Source organism: Molossus molossus, unplaced genomic scaffold (genome assembly GCF_014108415.1).
Source record: "Molossus molossus isolate mMolMol1 unplaced genomic scaffold, mMolMol1.p scaffold_m16_p_11, whole genome shotgun sequence".
NCBI lineage: Eukaryota > Metazoa > Chordata > Mammalia > Chiroptera > Molossidae > Molossus > Molossus molossus.
In genome coordinates, this window is record NW_023425346.1 from 35,193,209 (window position 1) to 35,201,407 (window position 8,199).

The window sequence follows — 8,199 nt, forward strand, 5'->3', positions numbered from 1 at the left end:
TTCCAGTGTATGAGTGTATCAAAATCTACTTAGGTATTCCCCATTGATATTTAAATTGTTTTCAGGTGGATGTTTTTCATGTACACTACTAAAAACACTATTTCAAGGAACATCATGTAGCTTTATGTGCCTGTGTAGCATTTATTTAAAATAGATTTCTCCATAGTTTACTTCTTGCTAAAGTCACCATAGCCATCATGATGTTTGAAGCAATGGGACATTTTTTTTCTTTAGCATACTCTGTTCCTTAGAAGGCTCTCTGATTTTCTTTCTACCTCTTTTGTTGCTCCTGCTTGGTCTGTGTTGCCACTGCCTCCTCCACAATGCAGCCTTCTCAAGCTCAGTCTAGGCACTGTTCTCTTTACATATTATATTCTGTCTCTAAACAACCTCATCAATGACTCAGGCTTTAATTACCATGTATACAGGGGTGGCATCTATATTTAAATCTTTACTCTGGATTTCTCTGGAGTCCAGAATGATGTAGATTGCAACATATTTTTTACTTTTTAGATTACTTTTGATTTATTTTTCTACCCCATACCTTTCTTCATGACCCTACACATATAAATCCTACTGCGACAAACTCATTTTATCTAAAACCAAACTCATAACTTCATCAAACTCAGTTCTCCTCAGTCTTTTTTTCCTTTTTAACTCAAAAAAATTATTTATTTATTTATTTATTACAGATGCTTCTCCTTTTTTACCCCATTGGCACCCCCCTCCCCACCCCACACCCGCCCCATCCTCGGCCTTGTTGTCCATGTCCATTGGTTATGTATACATGCATATAAGTTCTGTGGTTTATCTCTTCCCACCCCCCACCCCTCTTCTGACAGATGTCAGTCTGTGCCCTACTTCCAATCCTCAGTCTTTTTTTATCATAGTGAATGGTACTGCCATCCGAATAGTGGCACAGTAGAAATAACTACCCATATACAATTCATCCCCAGCACAGTCTTACTTCCTACATATTTTTTCAAACTATTCACTTCTTCCTATCACCACTGCTACTCAACTAATTCATGCTACCACCATCTCTCATCGCTGTAATGTCTTCTGATTGAGTTCTGCTACCTATTTTTGCCCTACTTTAATCAAATTTCCATCTATAGTCAGATGGATCTCTCTCCTTACTGGCTGCCTTGCAGCCACACCAGTCTTCTGTCAGTTTCTCCAATGTTTTCCCATGCTCCCCTCCATCTGAAGAACATTTTTTTGTTTTTTACTTTGAGACTCTGAGGTTATATCAGTGAAAAGACAAGTAAGGTTTCTGCTTCTAAAAGAGCTTGCATTCTAGAGAGAAAATGAGGTACAAAAAAGCAAACACTAAATAAACAGGACAAATATCAGATACTGATAATTGTTCATTGCTTTGCTAAGATTAAGTTGAAGCTGATAGAAAATAACTAACTGGCTCTTCCTTATTGGGTGGGCAGGGAAGGCTGTGCTGAAGGGGCATCTCTTATAGTTGGGATTTGAATGAAAATGTAGTCAACCATGCAGAGATTATGGGGAAGAGCTATCCAGGCAAAGGGAACAGAGAACGTGAAGACTCTAAGATGGAAGTGAGCTTGGCTTGTTGGACCAGGGTAGTAAGGGCAGATGTGGTGACAAATACACAGACTGAGGAAATGTTTGTACATGCTGTTCTCTCTGTCCTTTCTACCCAGTGTACTCCTATTCATTCTTTGATCTCACTTCTTGGGGAGGCCTTTCCTCGCCTTGCAGATGTGATTAGGTCCCCCATGTATATGCACCATGTACCTATCTTTCCTTCACAGCATACATCACAGTTGTAGTTTAGTCACATTAGTATCCTTGGTGGTTTGATTAATTTGCCTCCTTTATGAATACTTGTTCCACGAGGGCCAGGACCAGTCTGTTTTGCTCAATATGGCTTTCCTAGTTCCTAACTCAGATGAAGCACTGAAATATTTGCTAAAGTGTGATTGTTGGATCAAATAAATGCACCTTTAAAAAAAAAAATCCACACCCAAGGATATTTTCCATTTGTGTTCAGATAGAGTGAGAAGGAGAGAGAGACCAGGGCTGAAGTACATGCCTTTGCCTGGAATCAAACCTGCAACTCTTTGGTATGTGGGCCGATGCTCTAACCGCTGAGTCAAACCAGCCATAGCTGAATGCACCTTTTTTAAAAATTAAATTTATTGAGGTGACATTGGTTAATAACATTACATAAGTTTCAAATGTACAACTCTATAATACATTATCTGTATATTTTGTTGTGCGCTCACCACCCAAAGTCTAGTCTCTCTCCATCACCATATAATTGACCCCCTTTACCCTCTTCAGTCTCCCCCATACACCTTCCCCTCTGATAACCACTACACTGTTGTCTGTGTCTGAGTTTTTCTGTTTGTCCTGCCTATTCACTTGTTGGTTTCTGTTGACATCCCATATTTGATAGTGTGATAGTCTCAAGATCCATCGATCCTTACACAAATGGCAGTATTTCATCCTTTCTTATGGCTGAGCAGCATTCTACAGTATACATGAACCACATCTTTTTCATCCAATCATCCATCGAAGGACATCAAGGTTTCCATGTCTTGGTCAACAAGCACAATGCTGCAATAAACATAGGGGTACATCTCTATCTTTATGAATAAATGTTCTCAAAACATTCAGGTACATATCCAGAAGAAGACCACCAAGTCATATAGTAGCTCTATTTTTCATTTTTTGAAAAATCTCCAGTTTTGCCCTGGCCAGTTTGGCTCAGCGGTTAGAGCGTCGGCCTGCAGTCCGGAGAGACCCGGGTTCGGTTCCTGCTAAGGGCATGTACTTCGGTTGCAGTTTGTCCCCGGCCCTGGTTGGTAGTGCGGGTGGCAGCCACTCGATGTGTCCCTTCACGTCGATGTTTCTCACTCTCTCTCCCTTCCTCTCTCTCCCTCCCACTCTATCTGTACAAAAAATGGAAAAATATCCTCAGGTGAGGATAAAAAAAAAAAAGAAAAATCTCCAGTTTTCCATAATAGCTATACCGGTTTACATTCCCATCAGTAGTGTATGAGGGTTCCCTTTTCTCCACATCCTCACTAACAGATATGAGGTGGTATCTCATTGTGGTTTTGATTTGCATTTCAAAGGTATGCACCTTTTTTTTTTCCCCTTTATTGGTTTTAGAAAGAGAGGAAGTGAGCCCTGGCTGGTTTGGCTCAGTGGTTAGAGTGTTGGCCCCTAGACCGGAGAGGCTCAGGTTCAGTTCTGCTAAGGGCACGTACCTCAGTTGCAGTTCCCGGACCCGGTTGGGGTTGTGTGGGTGGCAACCAGTTGATGTGTCTCTCTTGCATCGATATTTCTCTCTCTATCTTCCTCCCACTCTCCCTCCTGCTCTATCTGAAGATAAAAGCAAAAAAAAAAAAAATGTTCTCAGGTGAGAATCAAAAATAAATTAATTTAGAACCGAAAAATGGCGGCGGAGTGAACGGAGCTACACAGACCGTCTCCCAGAACCAAACTGGAATTACAACTATAACACAGACAAATCGACGGGAAAAACCAACAGAAAGCAGCTTGCGAGGACCATACAACGAGGGACACTGACTCCATCCCGGTAGGCTTGCGAAGGCGCGAGACGGGGCTGGGAGCCCACAGTCGGCAGCTCGGCAGCGGCCTTAGCTGTAAACAGCGCCCTAGGGTTACACTCCCAGGCGGCTCCACAGCGCAGCCGGGACAGAGGCTGAAACAGCCACAGCCACTCACCTTGGGCTCCGGCGGAGGGAGGGCGGACTGGACTGGAACTGTGTCGGGACACTCGGGGTTTGGAGGGCGCTCAGAGCTTTGGCTGAGTGCAGCCACTCAGGACGGTGGCCACATTGCTCCTTCCCAGGGCTCTGGGGAGAGGCAGCAGCCCCTCCCTCGGAGATCCAACCCCACCCTGTGGGCCATTGAAGTGCTAATTGAGGCTCACTAACAACCAGCATCTGCCCCACCCTCGTGAAAGCCCCTTGGCTGAGCACCAGAGGGAGTTTTTCAATCAACTGACAACCCAAAACTCATCAATTAACCTAGACTGCTAGCCTCCAGGCAAAAAGCTAGAGGATAACAGTACGTTTCCTGGGCTGGCAACTTTAACCAGGAAAGTAAGACTTGACAGTGGTGTTCAACGCGGGTCCTCCCTCGCTCATCTAAACACAGGAGAGGGAGCCACAAACAGCAGAACACCAACACCCACAGGGAGAACTTGAGAGGCTCCAAAGCCCACAGTGATAGCCAAAATGGTGAAACACAGAAACAGAAGCCAAATGAAAGAACAAGAGACCTCAACCGAAGATGAGATCAATGCAGAGCAATTAGGCATGTTAACAGAGCTAGAATTCAGAGCCATGATCATGAGGAAGCTGAACAGCATGAGTAAGGACATAGAGACACTGAAAATAAGCCAATTGGAAATTACAAACCAACAAGAAGAGATAAAAAATGACATATCAGAAATGAAGAACACATTGGAAGGTTTAAAAAGCAGAGTAGGGGAAGCTGAGGACCGGATCAGTGAATTAGAAGACAGGGTAGAAAAAATCAACCAATCAGAAAAACAAAAGGAAAAAACTATTAAAAAAACAGGAAGACAGCTTAAGAGAACTATGGGACAACTGGAAACGCAATAATATTCGCATCATAGGAGTCCCCGAAGAAGAAGAAAATGAGCAAGGGATAGAGAATATATTCAAAAACATAGTGAGAGAAAACTTCCCTAATTTGGTGAAGGAAGAAGGCATTCAAGTTCAAGAAGCACAGAGAGTCCCAAGTAAGAAGAACCCAAACAGGCCCACACCAAGACACATAGTAATTAAAATGCCACAAATTAAAGACAAAGAGAGAATCCTAAAAGCAGCAAGAGATAAGCAACAGGTTACCTACAAAGGGAACCCCATAAGGCTCTCAGCTGACTTCTCACAAGAAACACTACAGGCCAGAAGAGAATGGCATGAAGTAATCAAAGTCATGAAAAACAAGAATCTGAATCCAAGACTACTCTACCCAGCAAGGCTATCATTCAAAATAGAAGGTCAAATAAAGAGCTTCCCAGACAAAAAAAAGGCTAAGGGAATACATTAGCACCAAACCAGCACTGCAAGATATGTTAAAAGGACTGCTGTAATTAGCAGTAGAAATGGGAAGAAAAATAGAACCACACTAAACAAAAATGGCAATAAATAAGTACATATCAATAATCACCTTAAACGTTAATGGATTGAATGCTCCCATAAAGAGACACAGAGTAGCTGATTGGATAAGAAAGCATGACTCATCTATATGTTGTCTACAAGAGACCCACCTCTCAACAAAAGACTCACATAGGTTGAAAGTGAAGGGATGGAAAAAAATTTTCCAAGCAAATGGAAAGCAAAAAAAAGCTGGGGTAGCAATTCTCATATCTGATAAAATAGATTTCAAAATGAAGACCATAACTAGAGACAAAGAAGGCCACTACATAATATTGAAAGGATCTATCCAACAGGAAGATATAACCTTGATAAACATATATGCACCCAATATAGGAGCACCAAAATATATTAAAAATCTTCTGGAGGACTTCCAAGGAGAAATCGACAACAATACAATCATAGCAGGGGACTTCAACACCCCGTTGACAGCACTGATAGATCCTCTAGGCAAAAAATTAGCAAGGAAACAGAGACTCTAAATGAAGCACTAGACCAAATGGATTTAATAGATATCTACAGAGAATTACACCCCAAAACTACAGAATACACATTCTTCTCAAGTGCACATGGGACATTCTCAAAGATAGACCACATGATAGGACACAAACTAAATCTCTACAAGTTCAAGAAGATTGAAATCATATCAAGCATCTTCTCAGATCACAATGGCATGAAACTAGAAATCAATTGCAACAAGAACATGCAAAGACACTTCAACACATGGAGGTTAAATAGCATGTTATTAAACAATGATTGGGTCACCGACGAGCTCAAGGAAGAAATTAAAAACTTCCTGGAAACCAATGAAAATGAACACACAACAACACAAAATCTATGGGATGCAGCGAAAGCAGTTCTGAGAGGGAAGTTCATAGCACTACAGGCCTACCTCAAAAAACAAGAAAAATTTCTAATTGACTGTCTAACCTCACAACTTAAGGAACTAGAAAGCAAACAAAGAGAAAACCCCAGAGCAAGTAGAAGGAAGGAAATAGTAAAGATCAGAGCAGAAATAAATGACGTAGAGACCAAAAAAACAATTCAAAGGATCAATGAAACAAAGAGCTGGTTTTTCGAAAAGATAAACAAGATTGACGGACCCTTAGCTAGACTCACCAAGAAACAAAGAGAGAGAACCCAAATACACAAAATCAGAAATGAAAGAGGAGAAGTAACAACCAACACCACGGAAATACAAAAGATCGTTAACAACTACTATGAACAACTATATGGCAACAAATTCGAAAATCTAAGCGAAATGGACAAATTTCTAGAAACACACAGCCTCCCAAAACTATTCCCGGAAGAGATAGAAAACTTGAACAGACCTATAACAACCAAGGAAATTGAAGAGGTAATCAAGACTCTCCCAGCAAACAAAAGCCCAGGCCCGGATGGTTTCACAGGGGAGTTTTACCGAACATTCAAAAAAGAACTAACACCCATTCTCCTCAAACTATTTCAAAAAATTCAAGAAGAAGGAAGACTTCCAAACACGTTCTATGAGGCCAGCATAATTCTAATTCCAAAACCAGAAAAAGACACTACGAAGAAAGAAAACTACAGGCCAATATCCCTGATGAACATAGACGCCAAAATCCTGAACAAAATACTAGCAAATCGGATCCAGAAGTACATCAAAAAAATTATTCACCATGACCAAGTGGGATTCATTCCAGGGATGCAAGGCTGGTACAATATTCGCAAATCAATAAACGTGATACACCACATCAACAAAATGACGAATAAAAACCACATGATCATATCAATAGATGCTGAAAAAGCATTCGACAAAATCCAGCATCCATTTCTGATAAAAACGCTCAGCAATGTAGGAATAGAGGGATCATATCTCGACAAAATAAAGGCCATATATGAAAGACCTACAGCCAACATCATACTCAATGGACAGAAACTAAAAACATTTCCATTAAGAACAGGAACAAGACAGGGATGTCCACTTTCGCCACTCTTATTTAACATTGTACTGGAAGTCTTAGCCACAGCAATCAGACAGGAAGAAAAAATAAAAGGGATCCAAATTGGAAAGGAAGAAGTGAAACTATCATTATTTGCAGATGACATGATATTGTACATAGAAAACCCTAAAGACTCCATCAAAAATCTATTAGACTTAATAAATGAATTTGGAAAAGTAGCAGGATACAAAATTAACGTCAAGAAATCGACGGCATTCTTGTACATCAATGATGAACTCACAGAAAGAGAAACTGAAAAAACAATCCCATTTACCATTGCGCCAAAAAAATTACGATACCTAGGAATAAACTTAACCAAAGAAGTAAAGGACCTATTTGCAGAAAACTACAGGTCATTGAAAAAAGAAATAGAGGAAGATATAAAAAAGTGGAAGCACATACCCTGTTCATGGATTGGAAGAATTAACATAATTAAAATGTCCATACTACCCAAAGCAATCTATAGATTCAATGCAATCCCCATCAAAATACCAACGACATATTTCATAGAACTAGAACAAATACTTCAAAAGTTCATATGGAACCAAAAAAGACCCCGAATAGCCACAGCAATCTTGAAAAAGAAGAACAAAGTAGGTGGGATCACAATACCAGATATCAGATTATACTACAAAGCGACTGTAACCAAAACAGCCTGGTACTGGCACAAGAACAGGCATATAGACCAGTGGAACAGAACTGAAAACCCAGAAATGGACCCAAGGCAATACGCTCAATTAATATTTGACAAAGGTGGCAAGAGCATACAGTGGAGTAAAGACAGCCTCTTTAATAAATGGTGTTGGGAAAATTGGACAGCTACATGCAAAAAAATGAAACTAGACCATCAACTTACACCATACACAAAAATAAACTCAAAATGGATAAAAGACTTAAATGTGACCCGTGAATCCATAAAAATTCTAGAAGAAAATGTAGGCAACAAAATTTCGGACATCATACGGAGCAGAATTTTCACTGATACATCACCTAAGGCAACAGAAATAAAGGAAAAAATGAAC